At 40.8% G+C, this 19504-nt stretch overlaps 1 long non-coding RNA gene across 1 annotated transcript in view; it reads left to right on the top strand.

Annotated features, from left to right (window-relative positions):
• Nucleotides 1-19504, top strand: part of LOC126868260 (uncharacterized) — a 117025-nt gene that overhangs the window by 87987 nt on the left and 9534 nt on the right. The gene's annotated exons all lie outside the window — the stretch shown is intronic.

Genomic DNA, 19504 nt, shown 5'->3' on the forward strand with positions numbered 1-19504 from the left:
TACATTCGGTTTTATTCATAGGACACCGTTTCCAGACTCTGTATCCTGCTCATTCGTCAACAAGATCGATCGATCGTGGACCAGGAGCTGGACGGGTCGTTTTGTCTCTTTGCAGCGTAGATATCATCTTCCACGGCGGGAGGGGGACGGATATTAATACACCGGTATATGTAATGAATGATAGGGCAAAATGATACCCGATATGGTCGAGTCCGCGTCGTGTGCGTTTCAATGTGTCAGCAATACGCGGTGTTAACGAGCAACGTGATCGTAAGAGAGCTCGTTAGAAGAGTATCAATCGGAGATAATTGTTAATGAGCTCGCGACTTCTTCGAGGCATTAAGGATCATTGTCGAGCGTTCACGGCTCGGCAATTATAACGTGAAATAACGGTGGCTAGTGGTGGGAACGGGGCACACCGACACACCGTTTAATTGCTTAGAACTTTTACGTCTCGCCACTTGGCCACCGCGAATAAATTAGTATTCGAAAGCGTTGATTATTCCGTTGGAACTTCTGTGATGAATTATCGTAGCAAACTTGATCTTCAACCTTTGTGATAATGATGGGAAGTGTATCTTTGATAAGAATCACATTTTTCAATGCTTGATCGGTGAGTTGTCTTTGTGACACGGTTAACAAGATTCGTATGGATTTTTATGCAAAGATATGGGTAGCTAATTTTACAAATTCTTATATCGAAGACAGACATTAGAAAAAATTGTTCGTATCGTGACAAATAATATGGACACGTGCGAGTTAATGCAAGTAAAATAAAACGAAACATAATTGATAGCGTCGCTTTGACGTTTCTACGTTTTACCACGGAGAAAAAAGGAAAAAGCGGTATTTCAGCCAGACTACACGCACCGCAAAGAAACCGTCTACCCTTCTCTCGCGATTAAATTTTCGCCAGCGGAGAATTTCCTTTCGTCCGGTCGGCCGAGAGACCGGGGTGAGTACAAACGAGAGGAACAGGAGGAAGATACGAGCGAGATGGAGAGGTGAACCGCAATGGGAAAGTAACGTATACAAAGACACGGACGGAATGTGGAATAAATGAGAGGGTGGCAAACGGGTGAAGGGGGCGGGGACGGGCCCGCAGGAATATTCTAGACGAGCCTATCGTTACACCACGCCGTCTGCAATCAATATTTCAGGAAAAGGTGGACCGACATGGGCAGGGTCGAAGGGCACAGTGGCGAAGTCCTGAGCCTGGCATTTACAATGAAACGAAGAAAGGATTCATCCCGTCCTTTTTCCACCTTGTCCTCTTCGTCTTCGTCTCATCCTCTTCGTTCTTTCTGGTCCCAACCTTCCGTTCCACCATCCCCTCACCTTCTTCTCGTTGGTGTACACCACGGTGCTGCTTGACTTGCCCGACGTCGAAGTTCACTTTATACCGACATTCAACAAAGCCTCCTGGCCCCTTCGGGGCTTTATTAAAAATTGAGGATACAATTTGCCTCGCGGGCCTCCGTCGGCGGCCAACGTGCTCTAAATAAGGGAGGAGGATAGGCAAAGGTCTTAGACGCCACGCACGCCTCTTTCGTAACTGTAACCTCCGGAGAAAGTTTCGCGCGGATTTTCCGCGAACTCAGGCCTTGATGGAAGCCACCGGATAAAGACAGATTATTTCTAGACGGCGCAAAACATCGCGTAATCGATGCGTCCGTGACCGAGTACCAACCATATCACGTTGTACGCCGACGGTGCTTAAGCAACAGGTTACGAGATTGGAAGTTTTTGGATCGCGTTGGACGGAGATGGAACGTTGGTCAGAAAATTGATTAACTTCTTGATTTCACGATCTTTTTTGACAGTGAAACATATTGAACATTATTCATCCGCAATCTGTTCAATCGGTGGAATTAATAGAAATGAGCAAATGCATGCGATCATATAATTGGGATAGGGCAAGTGTTATAATATATGTAGCGGCACATGAGTCAATGGAAGATTTGAATCGGGAGAGACTCACATTATTGTGTCTTGGAATACCAACGTTGTTTTGGTTTGCTAGGTCCAAAGGTAAACGAACTCCAGACAAAATATCATTGACGTTAGTCGTAATCGTCAACCGGAGTTATATTCGAACTTTTTATACCAACACCTGTCAATACAAATAGACGAACGTGCTCTCTAGGACAGTTATTGTAGCGACACATATAGTCGAATAGTTAGTCGAATAGCGGTCGAATAGTTGAACAGTAGCATTGAGTGAGCGACGAGTGCGACAAACACACGTTATCTTTGTATTTGTAGTTAAAGTGATTTTAATATAATTGACTACTACAATTTTATCACTCGTCTCTTTATTAAACAAACCAACACGTTTAATATCCATCTCATATATATATGTAGCGATGGTATAAAAAAAAAAAAAAACGTTTTAAGCAATTAATATTTTTCTATTATAATAAATTCATTGCTGAACATCGATAGTTGATTAACATACGTAATTTGGAGCAACGGTCTGCATTTATCGCGTGTTCTAAATGGGAAATCTGCATTGATTCGTCTCGTCGAGTAAAATATATAAATGTCATAAAATAATTATCGATTATGTTGATTTCGTAAACAATTGGGCATTACGGCTAAAAGGTAGCGATTCGTATGGACATAATTCCATTTTATACCTGACAAAGATAAAGGATGTACGGTGCGGCACGACAGGAACGCCTGAATTGCGAGCCATTGTGCGGCAAGTTATCGCGTGTCATCACGTACGAGTCATCGGTAACCATTCCGGGGAAAGATATCTCTGGGACATCGGGGATAGTCGTCGCGAAACTGGAGTTCACAGCACGTGCCATGGAAACGAACTAATGCACCGGCATTAGATGCACATGCGTCAGACAGCTAGACGATGCTTTTGTCGATCGTCTGAAGTCTAAAGCGATGCTAAGAATAGAGCGACAATCCATTGGTTTAACAGTTTCACAAGTTGTCCAGTGAAATTCCTTTATCGCGTATAGAATATCGATAGCGAAATGTTTATGCGGAATGAGTCAGGATAACTCGAATAGCTCGTGAATGAGACGATACGAGTATAACGAAATTTTTGCATTGAAGAATTTGTGGGTATGAAATTGAAATCTAGTAGAAAAATTCATGTTATTCATACTCGAGTATAATTTGGTGTTACGATACAGCATATCATATTGTGTAAAATTATTCAAAAGATAAGAAGTTTACGTAAGTGATGACAGGGAACGTATCGAGGCATTGCTATCACGAAAAACCATCTGCAGCCATTTTTCTCTGAATAAGTGTAGATCCTATGTATCGTTTCCTGTATTTATTTCGGTTTTGAGAAAAATACAATTGTATTACCTTTTCATCGAGTTCTTCAATTCCAGATAGGTTTTACATTTTTCTATTCAAAGTATAATAACCATGGCCATTAAACCAGTTTATAATAACTGCAATAAATAACGATAATTTAATTTAGTCAAACAAATTATCTACGATAATTAACGCGCAACCCATAAACTGTCGTTACGACTTCACAACAACAGGCGCGAAATTTTCTCGCAAGATTTAAACGTTTCGTTAAACTTGATTACGCTAAGCTCGATACACCTTTCCACAGCTGTAAAATTTATTTTTCAGCGGCTCTCGGAACAGCAAGTCGGCATTAAGCGTTAATCGCGCGGACTGTCTAATAACTCACAGTTGCCGCGGTTCACGGTCATTTTCTGCCTGTCGAAGCGCATAAAATCCGCGCCGGTGTAAAACAAATTTTCCTCTGGACGCGTTACGAAGCCGACTGTTAAGAGGGTGTGCGTTTCTCTTCCGGCTCGCGACGTTCACCGAAATCCCACCCACTGTTTCGCCTCGTTAAATACGGCCGTGTAATTAAAGCCTTTTCATCGCGTATCGCTCACACACACACGACGATACTCGTGGCTGCAAATGGAAAATTAGCCCGTTTAAGTAATTTTCTATCTTAATATCGTATTTATTCGGTTTCAGGTCAACGAATGATGCGATTCATATCGATTTTGTTGCGATTATACATTGCGAAATGTGGTAGGTCTTGTATCTCTAACGACGCAATGTTATTACATGTTCGTCTGTGCATCGTTAGAAACATAAATCCGATATAAATGAAAGAGACGAATGTTCTATGCAGCTGTGTAATGTCGTTGCGATTTCTAACGACTGATGATACTATAGGATTCGACAGATTTATGTTTTTTAATATTGCGTCACGAGATTGAAAAAGAGACAAATTTGTAAAGGAGTCGTAAGTTGTTACATAACGGAAGTGTATGAACTTTGGAATGTGAAATAGCAAAATTTCGAAAATTCACGATTTATTGAAATCGCTACTTAAAATTTACTCGACTTTTGGATTGGAATAAAAAGGAAATTTTATATAGGTTCGATACAGACGAACGTTCGACAATTTTATATTTCCTATAGCATACGCAATTATATTGATAAAAATAAATTGTCAGATCACGTAGCATTATTTGTGAAAAATATCGCAACGAAGTTGAATCGGACTTTAATCATATCCGCTGGCCATCTTCGAGTTAACAACGACGACACGCATTAATTACCGTTGCAAACGCGTAAGTCGATGGCAGATTCATAGCAGAATCGTATAAATGTCAGCTGAACATAAATCTTGGGACGCGATCGCGGCCTCGTCCTTGTTTCAGCCTCATTGGCCGAACGCTCTATCTGCATCGGAATTCCCCGCGGCGTTTCTAATTTATGACAAGTCCGCAACGTCCGTGGGGGATCTCCCGGAGAGCTCTGTCTGCGTTCGAGGCCTTCCGGGATAGACGGTCGAATGACGACTCGGTGCCGTCTGTGGGAAACGATACTGGACCTGTTACGAGTTATAAAATCTTCAGATTAGCTTCGTTAGTGGCTTATTAAAAGTTTATATTGTTTATACTTGTTGTTAAATTGTGGTGTAGGTGGGTTATTTGACAGTAGCCTGGATATTTTACTGCTGAAATGTTACATAATTAATTATCCTGTAATATAGTCTAGATGACGTAAATAAGCTAAATTTATTCATTGGATTATTTATCGAACATGAAAGTCTGTCTTTCGAAAACAAAGATACTATTCGCGTCTTTAAGCACGTCAATAAAATATAACATGCTTGAAACGAGGTTTTTAACCCTTCCAGCAAAATGGCTATATTTTAAGCTCGTCCAAGTTAAGTGGATACTTATGTACATTGTTTGAAAAATGCTTTCTGACTCTACAGAATTGTATATTAAATTCAGATCGTACTACCAGGAACAAAATTAATTCAAAAGGTCTGTGTACTTAAATTGTCACTTGCGAATATAATTACATTACTCGTCAAGTTCAATGTAGCTGCGTGGATATATTTGTCATCGCTTTTAGACAGCTGCGATATTAATTATTAGAAACTACACTACAAAAAAAAAAAAGAAAAAAAGGACAACATAGAGAAGAATTATTCTGAGAGATTAAAGTTTAATTCTTTCACGTCGAACTATTTTCTTGAGGGATTGGAAAAATATTTTACCTTTTAGGTACACAAGGTTCGAAGCACAGCGAATAACAGACGATAGATGTACGTTAGTTCGAACGTGACGATCGAGAAATATTTTTCACAGGAATTTTCTACGTCCACCTATTGACGCGTGCGTTACGAGTTTAGTCGTATTTTTTCTTTATACATACCGCCGTTTTCGTGCCAATCGCAGTTTTATTCGCGGGGAAAAAGGCACCTCTCTCGCCCGGTCCAACCTGTTACATTTTCAGGAACGTTCGCGGGAGAATCGGCCCGGTCGTGTATAAAAGTTGCATTCCGCAATATACTCTTGTATGCGCTGTATTCGGCTTAATGTCCATGGCTGAAAATGAAACTTCCACGAACGGCAGTTCCATGCTGCCGCCGTGGCGGCAATCTTTTCTGTTTTTACACGCTCGCTCGAACATCTCCATTCGAAATACATTTTTAATGCATGATCCCTTAATGGAAACGACGTCGTTCGAATTTAATGCATCTGACGTATACCACTCGCAATCTTCTTAGCATTGATCCTTCCTTCCTAAATTTATGAAAATTCGGATCTATGCCATCTCTAGATAAGAGTACTTCAACGATATAAAAACTAAGAATAATCGCGAAAGAGATAGATTTCGTTATGAACGTTTCGAAACGAAATGTCTTAAAAATACCGAATATTCAATATGTATTTGCCACTTAATGTAATGAACTGTGTTTTCCAGTTCTGTTTATTTTCTCTACTTTCCAATTCCCTATAATATTTTATTTATCCTATCTTCGGTAAATAGTTGCGGGAAATGATAAACAAAGCGTTCAATTACGATATATATCCAAATTGCATGGCTTTGTCTCTTTCAAAATTCTTCTATCATTACGAGATTTCACTTTGTACGATAAAATCTTCGCCACCGGATGTCACTTCGATAACGTCGATCGATCGTAAGCTATCGAAACGCGCAGCTCGACCCTTTCGCAGGCCGACGAATTTTTTCCAGAGGAAACCGGCCGCCTCGCATAAACGTCGACCCATCTGTTAGTAATTTGTAAGATGAGTTGGGTAATTAAAAGTTTGATGCGAGCATTAAACTCGTCGGGTTATAAAACGAGGGGATGCTGACCGGGGCCCAGCTTTCGCTACACACGCCGCGTCGCCTGGAGAAAAAGCTACAAGGGGACAGCGTGGAAACGGCGGAGCCGCAAGAAAGGAAAGAGGAGGAGATTGCTCGGCGAAAGGGTGAAGAAGAGGATGAAAGCTACCTCGATACATGTATCGTTCGTAGGAGGCACGTTGCAGCGGCCATAAAGTGCTTTAAAATGTATAATTTTTTAAATATCTTTATTACGGCCGACGTGTCCCTGGCGGAGGGACGAGGCACAAGCTGGTGGCGGTCGAGTCGCGGTAATTGACCGAGCAAAATCTCGTCGGTGAGACGCGATAAAATGCAGCGTTGTGAAACTTTTAATGGCGGGCCACTCAACGCCGACGACGTGCTACTCGAGGCATCCGTGAAATTTTCGGTCGCACAAAGATCAGAGCGAGGATTTTTATTGTTAGCCCATTTCATCGTCGAGCGTTACGTTCTCGACGCGTTACGTTCGTTATCTCGCGTCTAGCTGACACTCGCGATACAATCATCCCTGGTAATCCTTCGTTTCCATCTTCGTTCCTCTCCTGCTTTGCCAAATCTTTTCGAACGATCGAAAATCCCAGTACACTCGCCCCGCGTCGTTACTTTTAATCTGACTTTGCGCGATTCAATTTCGTAAAGTTGCCCGATTACCATTGAACCGCTTAATTACCAAGGTTTGCTTGCGCGGCCCTTTATCGCTGTAATTTGTCGGTTCGTTTCACGAACGAGACAATCCAGCGGCACGATCGGCGAACTGCCGTTGTGGTTTCCGGATTGCACGCCGGAAATTGACGGTAAGATATCGGGAAAACCCAATGAAAGCCGGTTAATTACGGTTCGTCCTCGTTCGTGTTTCCACGGTATCGTATACGTTGAGCATATACGGTCGAGGCTGGTTCTCGTTTTCGTTTCACCGACTTCTCCCTTTTCACCGTCGATTCTGTTTGTCTCTCTCTCTCTCTCTCTCTTCTTCTTCTTCTTCTTCTTTCTATGTGTGTGCGTGTGAGTTTATCGGCTGTTCGCCGCAGAACGCAAACGTGGAGAATAATACGCGCGCGCGATTGATTTCGCGACTATCGGGGAAACGTCAATCTCTCACATCGCGCAACCGGCCGTGTGTTCGCGTATCGTTTATAAAGTTACTGCTTAGACACGTGGAAAATAACGTTTACGTTTCCCCACGCTGCCAGCCGGATAGTCGATAAAAATATGACAGCCGACCGAAATTACGGTATCCTTTGTCAAATGTCCTATTTCGCTTTATGTTCCGCTCAAATTTTCTGCCGCATAATTTTCATGCAATACTTGTTAAGTATATAAGTATCAACGTATATGGACATCGATTTTTCTGTCTACGTCCATTTGTTTGCCATTCTGACTATCTTTTTATAGATTAACTCTTAAAGGAGTCAAAGTTCACCGTGACACGTCTTTTCTAGATTAAGAATTTAATGCAGCTAAACAAGTGGAATTAAATTTGTATTATTATTAAAAGAGTGGAAAAATATATAATACAGTAGCCAGAAATAATAACATTGGAGTTTTTTAAATCCTTTACGGATTAAAGCAATACGTTACGCGAATGTATCGCGTTGTATCGAAAAGTTAATATATTTATGCCCCCTGTAGAGTCCATAAATTCCGTCTGTGTTCAAAAATAATCAAAATCCCCAAGTCCCCATTTGTAACGCAATCTCAAGCGACTAATCGACTTTAACCAAACTTCCGGACAAGTCGCTTTAACGATGAATTAACAATCTCCCTTAATTTCGCAAGAAGTTAAAGAGCCGTCGTCCAAGACGATCAAACAGCACTTACCTCGTCGACGAAGTTCCACGATCGCAAGAAATCGAACATCGAATTGGTTGACGGGTCGGAAGGATCGTTTATTTCCTGGGAAGAAACTTCCTCGATGGCATATCATCTGGCGTAAAGTACGGGCCGTCTGATCGAATCCGGGGTCCATAAACCGCGGGACCGTAAAATAAAATCATTCAAACAGCTCCGTCGGTCGGAGGTAGTTATTAGCCCTTAATCCAGCTGTTGCCGTCGTACGGCAGCGACTTTCACATTCTCGTTAATCAAAAGCCGTTACGGGCTGGCCACGGGGCACCGTACGAATTGAACCGTTAAATTCGCGTATAACGCGGCTCTACGGGGCCGGAATATCGGTTTTGCATACGCATCGCCACGCGATCGACCAGATTCGTTATTGCACCTGCGTGTGTACACGTCGTGCTGCGACTTTTTCGCTCGACACCGACTCGTTTTATGTCGACGGGCTCGAAAAACGACCCGTAAATTGCGGAGACGGCGCGCAAGACGATTTTTAACGCGTCCATTCGTTTTTCTCTCGTTTACGAAACGGAATGAAATTTTACGCGCGTTTAGTGTGGCTATGGTGAAAGTGTGCTCTGAAATAGAAGGGGCATAAATAGAGATTTTATTGAACCATTTGTACTATTGCTTTCGGTATAGCGTATTTTTGATACAATTGTTTGGATGGTGTTGTTTTTTGCGTAATTCGATACTGCACAAATTATTGGTGATATCGTGAGATCAGTTTTCGAAACTTCGTTATTCTATATTCTTATAGTTTTACGAGCTTTTTGAGAAGTACGTTTCACCGAGTTTGTTGAAAGTATGAAATTAGCGTTTGCTGGAGTTTATGTAAATGTAGTATAACGTGAAATTGATAATAGCGTCACAGTTATGATTTTTTATTAGATGCGATCAGTGGTAGAAAAATTTATTGAAAATAATCCACGACACGCGGTAAGAGAGGAAATATTTCGAATCGAAGTAATCCATTTTACAATTACTCGTTGCGCAGAATTATGTACATGGTAATAATTTTAATTGAATATAGACCAACCAAATGATTAATTTGCCTAAACTGTTAGCCCAGTAAAGCTAACATGGTGTATGTAATTCCCAGTAAACGCAACCACAACTAATCATGTTCAAATAGATTAACAGACACAATTAGTTTCTGTTAATCCGCATTACCATCCAATAAACATGCAACTTACTAATCGAAATATCAGATTCAATGGAAAATTCAATTACGCACCACAAAATGTCGTTAGATACACTCAGAACTAGGAAATTTCATCTTGGTGCTCGAATTTGGATGAATATTATCGAGTTTGACAAGATCGAACCGAGTTTCTTGATGTCTGACTAGATCCCACGAGGCAGAACAATCTGCTGTTCCGCGAATCTGCCTATGTTAAGCTATGCGATTGTATTCCCGACAATGTAACTATCCTGCATAGAATTTGAATAGACTGTATAGTAGTTATTACAAGAATCTGTGGAACCGCAACTCGATCTATCAAACTCTTACGTAGCTGAAAATGTTCTATCTGTGACTGTCTACGTCTGACTAATTTTATGACGTTTCCCTAGCACATGTACATGTACCAGATTCTCTAGGCTTAACTCGAACTTGTACGATTTTCGGTCGCAATGTATTTTTAGACGTTTTAATCCCTATCGGAACACGTAGGAGAGAAAATAAAAATTCTTTCCTAAAGATAAACCAACGATCGTTTAACTTTTCATCTTACGACTTAATTTATGATTATGTGTGAAAAGGCAATGGAGATGTGGAAATGATAGGCGATGTAACTGTGGGAAAGGTAAAGAAATGATGTTTCTTTGTATATAAGAAAGGATGTAAATTCCACGTGAAATACCGTGAAGAAAGAATTATAAGTGTTGCAATAAATTATTATAAAATGTCCATAAACTGAAAGACGGCGTAAGTAGCGAAATTAACCGAGACACAGAACAGACATTTCTTATTTCTATTGGGAAACTGCACTTTTTAAATCTATTTACGTTGTTCACCATTTCAATTTCTCGAACCATCAGTTAACTACATTTTGAATTTACAAGTAAATGACAAGTTTGATTAATGTTCGTTAACTTTGACTCGTAATACGTGGCCTTAAATTTAAACCATATCCCGTATCACAAATTTTCCACAATATTATAGCGTAGATTAATCAAACTGTGAACCGAAAGGTTTACCAAAACGATCGAGTTCCCATCAAAGTTAATTTTGAAAACTCATCTTCCACCGAAGGTTTGACAGAGCACGGGTGCGTATATCAATTTTCGTTTACACGCGCGTCTCGCAGCCCGCTATACTCTTCATAATGCTTAGACTACAGCATTCTAACGACGTCGTTAAAACATACTGACACAGATGAATGAGAATGATAGCGGTCCGGCCCCGTGGTGGGAGGGTTTAAAACAATCATTTCCATGTCCCTCGTCGCGGTAGTCGACGGGGCGCTTTGTTTCGTCAACCAGAGCCAATTTGTTCGTTTGTCAGTCGCGGAAGGATCTCGTCGGTTCGAGTCTCGCAGAGACGCCGAGAACGGACGTGTCTGCACCGAGTCGATGAGGGAGAACACACAGAGAAAGAGACAAGAAACGCAGATGGAATATAAAGCGAGAAACAGAGAGAGAGAAACTTTCGTGAGTTTGTGAAAGCGAGCGAGAGAGAGTGAGAGAGGAAGACAGGCGGATGGTCAAAGTCAAAGGAGACCAAGAAAGACATCGTTCAGAGCGAGAAAGAGAGAAGGTGGTGAAGCAGCGAGGGTCTAGAGGCGCTTAGTTGTCGAAGTACAAATTAGATTATGCGCCGTGTCGCTGCGGGGGTGCCCGGTCCCGTTTGTTCGTAGAAAAGTTACAGCCCTGTCTCGTTTCTGACGCCGGTGCTCGTGCGGTTGTCCCTTTTACGAGGCACCAGCCACGAAAGACCCTTTTCTGGTCGGTCTCTCGAGTCCCCTTCAGAGGGAGCCGCTCGCTAGCCCCCGCAGTTCCCGCGGGAAAAAATATTTCAATATTTACTTAAAGGTGTCCGGGAAATGGAATTTTTTTTCAATCGGATTATGGAAATCCCGGGACTCGGACGATTCCACGCGGTTTCCGTGTTTTCTTTGGACACGGCCACGGTGTCGTCAACAATCACATCGATCGCTTTCGATCGACGATTGCTTCGTAACACAGGAAGAATTTATTTTAAGGAGCCATTTTTCGTACACGGTTGTGTGCTCGATTTTCCAAAATGTCAACGAATCGTATCTTCTAGAGGCACAAATACAGTGGTCTATCGGTAGATCGCGGATTTTTATGTACTTATAGGAAATTTGAAGGTGAAAAATTACAGAGAATGAAATTACGGACGTTGTACAAAGTAGCCAACAAATTGCGTTTTTAGGTCCGTGAATACGATGCTGTCAGCAATCGAAGGTTGTTTCGCGTTTGAAAAAAGATTTATGTGGCATCGTTGACAACTTCAATGGTTGCTTCGCGATTGGAAAAGAATTTATTAAGAAACCTCTTACGTTTGCGGCTGCGCGGTCGCCTTTCTTAGTTGCGAACAAACTTCGTGACTGAAATTCGATCTCATTAACCCGAAACAGCTGAGCTACCACGGAGTTGGTCCACTGGCGCGATAGTTATAACAGGCGAAGTTGACTTTGGGATGGATACGGTTAAGACAGTAGAGACTGGAAGAATCGGTATAGAGAAGGTTGCTACCAAGGCACGAAATCCTATTACATATTAATATCGGTGTTACGAAGCTATTTTGTAACATCTCTTTTCTTCCGTTTCTATCCCCGTTTTAGTCCTGAATTATTGAGTCTACGAAACGCCACGATGAAACGAAGTTTTATCCGAAAGGTGGGAACGAACGGACAGAAATTCAGCGAATTCCGAGAAGAAAGTTTTTCTGTCTCGCACGTAGTAGAAAAATATCACTTGAGGTGTCACTTAAGGTTCGTGACGTTTGCTGTATTATCTATTAAATTTACGAAAGCTTGTCAAAGTAACCAGCCAACTTATTTCCTACAACTATTTTTAAGGCTATTAATACCGTCACGACTTTCGAATTCTTATATTTCAACCATACTCTCATTTTACCGAACAAAAAGAATCTAAAAAGACTTTCTTCGTATTTCTTCCAAACCGAAGATAACTTTTAACGTTAGAAAATATACTTTGGTGGAAAATGACCGAAAGAACGTGGCAGGATTAAGAAACATTTAATCTATCTATAACTTCCAATCAATCGATACGTTCAGATGATAAAACAATTACAACGGATTACGATCAAGTTGCATACAATTTTCTATTAGAAACGTTTCCATATTTGTTTTACGAGAAAACAAATAACTTTGTTAACAAGAAGGCACACACTTCGATCCAGAGTTCCAAATCGAATTATCAGAATTGTTTTACACGACAAGTTCTCCCCTAAACGAGTAGGAAGACAAACAAGGATTCTGTACATATTTTTCTCCCGGAAACATCAGCGTTCCCCGGTGGTTCCCTGTTTATGTTTCTCCAAGTAGCAGCGGCGAAGGGGGGTGACAACCCTCGTTCGAGGTTCGAATAAATGCTAACCGCATTATACACGTCATGTAGCATTTTCGTCGCGTCGTTGAAATTATCTAGCCACCCTTGCCTCGATATTACCTCGACGCCATTAGTCCGCATCAGCCATAAGCAATTACCAATCGTTCTGATGGATACCGTAATGTATCATTTGTCATTTAAATTGAATTAGGAGCGGAGAGGGAGAGAGGACGACGCGACGAAAACGATACTTGGGTCGTCTTCTCCGCGGCGCAGCTGCTCGTATAAATTAAGTTTTCGAAATTTCGTGGCTGAACCGTGTATCGATCATTCGTCATCGGCGGGCCGAGTTCATGAATTTTCCGACGGAATTCTAATTTACGGCCAGGAACGGCTCTCTTTGCGTTACTATGAATATTAATCCGGAAACGGCCGATTTGCTCGTGGCGTATTCATTAACTGTATTTAATGACTGCAATTCGTCAACCATTGTTGTTTCGTTTCGTAATGCCGCTTATTTATGGAAACGTTACGACGATCGTTGTTTCACGAATACGCCGCTGTTTTTGATTAACGTAAATAACGAGAATGGAAGCTACGTTTATCACGTATGATTTTGATACCGTTAAAGCGGTATAAGTTGGTATGTGGGTGTGTACCGTTACTGCATTATTCGCTGTAATTGTTTGTACGAAATTGAGGCTGGTTTCATTTCAACTTATAAATAATAGAACAGCATTTGGCGGAAATTTCGCGTTTCATTTTCAAAAAATAATTGATGGAAGTTGGAAAATAAACCGACAGAAACAGGGTATCAATAATTTTCTTTAATAACAAAATTGTGTCTGCGCCGACAGCAATTTTCAAAAGACCAAATATTTCAATAAGTATTCGATAAGTTGCCGTGTCTTCAAGATAATCTAATTTATTTATCATGTATTATATTTATCCATCGCTTGCTAAAATTATAGTGTCCTTTCCGTCGCTGTACATACAAAATATACAATTACTCGAATCTGAAATTCATACCAGAAATAGTTCCCCAATCCTTTTCTATTAAACCGGGCATTCAGGTTGAATTTCCGATAAAACGTACGTATAAAGCGAAGTAATCGATTCCGCCGGAAAGGAAGAAGAAAATAATTCGCGTCATAAGCTTGATTTTATGAGAAAATAGTGTGACACCTTGAAATCGAAGCCGAACCCGGTATCGCTTATAGCCCGGTAATTCTGCTTTGCATGAAACGGAGACGAGCGCGTAAGTAAACGTCAGCGCGGCGAGGGACGTGGCACGGCGCGGTGTGCGCGGGATCGATAATGCTCGCGTCGATTTTACAATTCATGAATTCATAATTCAAGCACCGTCTCCTGTGAGAGTGCCACCGTCACGTCACTATTCGGTCGACGAAGCGTACACCAGTTCGACCTGAGCATCGACTTCCGCAAGTCGAAGTTACATCGCCTTGTAAACAACAATTATAAATTCAGCGAAACTTTCACAACCTTACGCTTACCGTACGCTTTCCAGTCTTTTCGAACACGCTCGACTCAACAAGTTTTCCAGGAGATCGAATTCGACGATGAATCTCAAGAAACTAATAAATCCTGGTTCCTCTGTTTGCGAACTGGAATCATCGTCCGGAAAAGATCGTTTCGCTTGTAGCATCTTCCTCTTCCGCCCTTTCTTCGAGCCACGTTCGATGGCGCTAAGTCCGCCGCATTTACGTATTTTCACGATTCATCGTCGTTCTTCCCATAAAATTCGATGGCCCGTGAAACTTGCCTACCCCTTAAGCATCCTTTGTCCATTCTTTTTAGTTCTGATTCAACGAAGATTTAAGTCTAGTCTGAATTTATCTGTCTTCGTACAAGGATCGCAATTAAGGTGTAGGAATATGAATTAATTTGTTTATATAATATTATGTAAGGTCACCGTCTATGTTTGCCACTAGATTGGGATTAGCTTTCTATACTTTCAACAGGACTGCGAATATCCCTGTGTTTAGACCACGGTCCTGCTAGGTTGCCCTAGTTGATGAGTAGCAGGCGCGTGGGCGAAACACAACAGTTTTCTCTTCTCTCGATACTTCCATCTCTCTCACACTTTCCACCTAAGAATTTAAATTGTATAATAAATAAAATAGAGTATGAAAAAAAAAAGAAGCTTTTGTAGCTCTCGTATACGTATATACACTCTAGGAATTATATATCGCACAATGTATGCAAAGTGTTAAGAAGAAAGAGTTTAAAGCCTCTTGGTAATAGTATTCACTAAGAGGGATAAAAATACGCTTGAGCTTCGAATGTAATTTTGGAGTTTCCTGTAGTACTTTAACGAGGCTTAATTTACTTTTTCATGATAATGTAGGCGGCTGAATTACAGTGAATGGAAAATGTAACGTAACGTGTGATGAAAAGAAATGAATGGAATGTTTGCAAATGCACGTACGTTGTCGGCTCGTACGTGCGAATACTATATTCAAATGAGAGGAGGATATACGAAACTTCCTATTATGAAAGAGGAAACAGAGTTCCGTGCTTCGTATTATGATTTTTTCTTACTGGCGCTAAACTATCATCATGACTAATATTTTGATACGTAACACTTTTCTTATGTTTCTTTAATTGCTCCTTCATTTACACTTACGAAGAATTATCTAAATTATCTGCACATATAAACTAACTAAATAAAGGAACAAATGGACTCTAGATTTCATACATGTACATACAATTAACGTTATCAAAAAATTTGTCTTCGCTTAACATTCCCATTAGACTCTTATTGTTTAACATCCCTGTAAATAATCGTTTTAACAGTCGATTCGTCCAGCTCGGATACATCATCGTCTCGTTTAAAAATTTCTGAAAACATCAACAAACGACATTCGAGTCGCTTATTCGTCAAATCGGTGACTACTCTATGAAGTAGAAAGTGAAGAACATTTCTAAAATTTCCAAAGTAACCGCTTTCACCTGTAAACAGTACATTTTTCAACGTTATTCACAGAATGCCGCGTTCATTGAGAGGTAAGAAATTTTCTCAGGATGAGTCGAAGCAAGGTGAGACACAAGTCGAACGGCGTCACATAGACCGGCGTAGCGGTGACAGCTGAACGGCTTGCTCGAGGTGACGACTTATTTCCTCCGACGCGTTACCCAGTGTTCCAGCTTGGCCTTTGTTCGATGAATAATATATGGCGGTGAGCGTCTGCATTGTTTTGCGTACTCTGCAAACGCGCGCTCACCACGCACGCATGCACGACGCGCTGCACGATGCACGCACGCATGCACCCTCGCAAACCGGATGCTGCGCTCGCCCCCTCCTGCGCAGTCTACGCGATTTCCCGCTACGTGTCCGCGGCTACCACGATGTATCCGTCCCGTGAACTAAGCGCGAAACCAACTTCGTCGAATCCACGTCCAGGGGATATCAAACACGCCGGCTTCGCTTCCAAGAAAACTTGGCGAGAAGATTTCGTTTGAGAAGTTCCTCTTGCGACTGGTCGAAGCGATCCTGCTGAAAAAGTCATGTATAAATGATGTCATGAGATGTAGCGTGAAGGTTTGAAATGTTGTTTGAAGGTTCGTGTCCTTCAAAGTGAAACTTTAATTTTGCAAGCAGTCGAAGGTTTTGGCGTCTTCATTGTAGATTAAAGCGATAACCTTGGGAATTGGCAACCCCATCGGTACAGTTGATAGAATTAGTAGACGCAAGAGGCTCCCTTTCTAACATCCACGGGAAACTTGGATAGAATTATGTGTAATCTTCGGGTTGTAGATGTTTGTGCAAATCCGTATTTTTCTAAAACTGATTAAAGGAATGGAATTTAAACGAAGATCTGTTTTAATTATTAAATATTACGATGACTATTTTGCTTTGGATATTTTCTATACTTTTGCTAAATATCTGCCAATAATTCTACTAAGAATACCACGAAACATAGGTCGTTCCACGTGAGATTCGCACCTTCGTATATTTGTGTTAGTTTGCACCCACGTGTACGTGACGCGACTGACTAAATTAAACGAAGCACGGAATTAAATTCGATACCTGGAGCAACGGTGAATTTTACAACGGCGAACCGACATAAACTCGAATAAACTTCACCTCCTTTCTTCTCTCCCCTTTTTTCTTCCAGTCGGTAGATTGCTTTTGCCCTTCCCGTTCCCATTGGCATCTGAAGAATTCATAAGATCCACAGAGGCATCCCTTTCGCGGTAAACAATCGTAAAACGCGGCCCACGTTTCTCTTTATTTTTGGTTAAGGGAATATTTTAGGATAGCAATCCGCTTCGCACGATTATCAACAGAAAGAGAAGACTCATTCTCTTTCTTTAGAGCGAAATTAAAAATATTTTCGAAATGTTTCGAGAATACTTTCGCTGGGAACTATTTCACGAGAAACCTGTGGCACCGTGCCGTATACATTTACGGCTTTACACAAATGTTCCTTTATATGCTGGTCGTGAGAGCATCCCACCATTGCATATTCATACGGTGGCATTTTGACGAATCGTTCGTGAACAAATCGATCGAGACGGAACGCTTTCGCTTGGGAATGTTGGAATCTCGCAAACATTGCTTATTTCCATTGTAAACAATCTAGTAAGTGTACTATCTCGATATTGACATATTCCAATATTGCATTTCCATGCTTTTTCCAAATTACTAGCAAACATCAATTGCTTTCATAATCGTTTATAAATTCCTAGATCAATATCCGTGTCTACCAATCTCGAATACAGAATGAAAATATTTTACGTAACAAGATGAAGTTGCCGTGGAAGTAAACTAATGTTTTCTTAGTTTCCAATAGAGTTTCATGAAAATTCAAATAACCCAGTTCGTCATTTCCCATTATTCGTATCTTCAACTCGATAAATCTAGTTGACAAAAATAGTAAAAGTAAACGAAAAATATTATTTTGAAAGGAATAGAATTGGAATAAGAACGAAGATAAATGAATAGATTACAAAACATCTTTAGAATAAAATCGCTATCTGTTCCACGAGAATAACAATGTGACGTGCGAATTTATTGGAATTTAATTGATCGTTATTATACTCGCATGTACGTAAAGGATATTCATGAGCGTGTAACATCCTGCAACACCATACCGTCGTCACATTCAACGCTTCTTGAGTTAATCTCTGGCGGAGATACGAGCATTCGAACGACACGATGGCAGACGTGTAACGTGTGCGGCGCTTGTAAAACGGCAGCAGAGAAGCAGCAGGAAAAACTTAATATCGACGAGTACTTTTAATCGGAGCCGAGGGCCAGCATTATCGCCGGTACTGGTAGAGACATGATTACCAGTTAGCCACCGAGAGTATGACCGGTCGGTTTCGATGTTCCCGCAGCTGGGCGCACAGCGGTTGGTCGTTTTGCGGTTATAGCGCAAAAGACCCGGCAAGAATTAAACGTATAATCAAACGGCGGTTCTTTATCTCGGTTCTTTCGACCATACTGCATCGAAAAAGCCTTTTCTCCCCTGCTTCTGCCAATGAAATCTCAATTTCAAGCGTGTGTTTGCCATTTCGAATTGGCTATAGCCCCCCTCGAATTAAACTGACTCGATGATTGACCGTTTTATGCACCGTTTCGATTAGGAAGCATCGTTTGTCGTGACAGCCGACGACTGGAGTGCTTTTCAAGCACGAGACCGTTCCTCGATGTGTTCGACCAGCGTTTTCATTTTAAGAGCCTATGCTTCAATGAGTCTCGATTCTTCGTTTGACAGATTCTTATTCGTCTCGTAGAAACTTTTTTGATGAATACGTACGAATTGAGATCATTGACTTTTGATCTTTCGTTCTTTTGTTTCATATTATCTACGTTGGAATTGTTAGTGGTCTAAGCTGAAAATGTATTTATATACGTACGTAAAAGTTACATATTTATATACGTATTATACGTATTAAAAATGGTCCCACTGAATATCGAAGCTTATTAATATAGTGGACAGACGGTTGTTTAAATTCTTTTGTAACCTCTGGAAAATTTATACCTTCTTATATGAAATATATATATGTTAGAATATATAAATGTATCATTAATATATTATCATATTTACATATTTCTTCAAATTTATTTCGGACTTGATCAATATTATCATAACGGTGAAAGGTGTCTACAACTGTTTCAATATTTCCTTGGACCATTGTGTATGCGATAAAATATTCTATCGAGTCTAGAGGGAATACCCAGCAACCTACAAAAAGAGAAAAAATTAGAAATACGAGAAAACGAAAGGAAAAGAAATTGGATCAGAAGGTAAGTGCACGAAACTGATCCAGAAATTGCACGACGGAAAATCCACTAAAAGGCTTCGTTACGTGATCCTAATATACCAAGACAAAATTTCCATTTCCCGGAAGATAACTCTCCGAGTATAACGTTGCAATATTATTGCAAGTGAACGTATCTCAAACCTGGAAGCTTCAAGCAGCAGGAATATCAGAGCCCACGTAGCATCTACCC

Source organism: Bombus huntii, chromosome 1 (genome assembly GCF_024542735.1).
Source record: "Bombus huntii isolate Logan2020A chromosome 1, iyBomHunt1.1, whole genome shotgun sequence".
Taxonomy (NCBI): Eukaryota; Metazoa; Arthropoda; class Insecta; order Hymenoptera; family Apidae; genus Bombus; species Bombus huntii.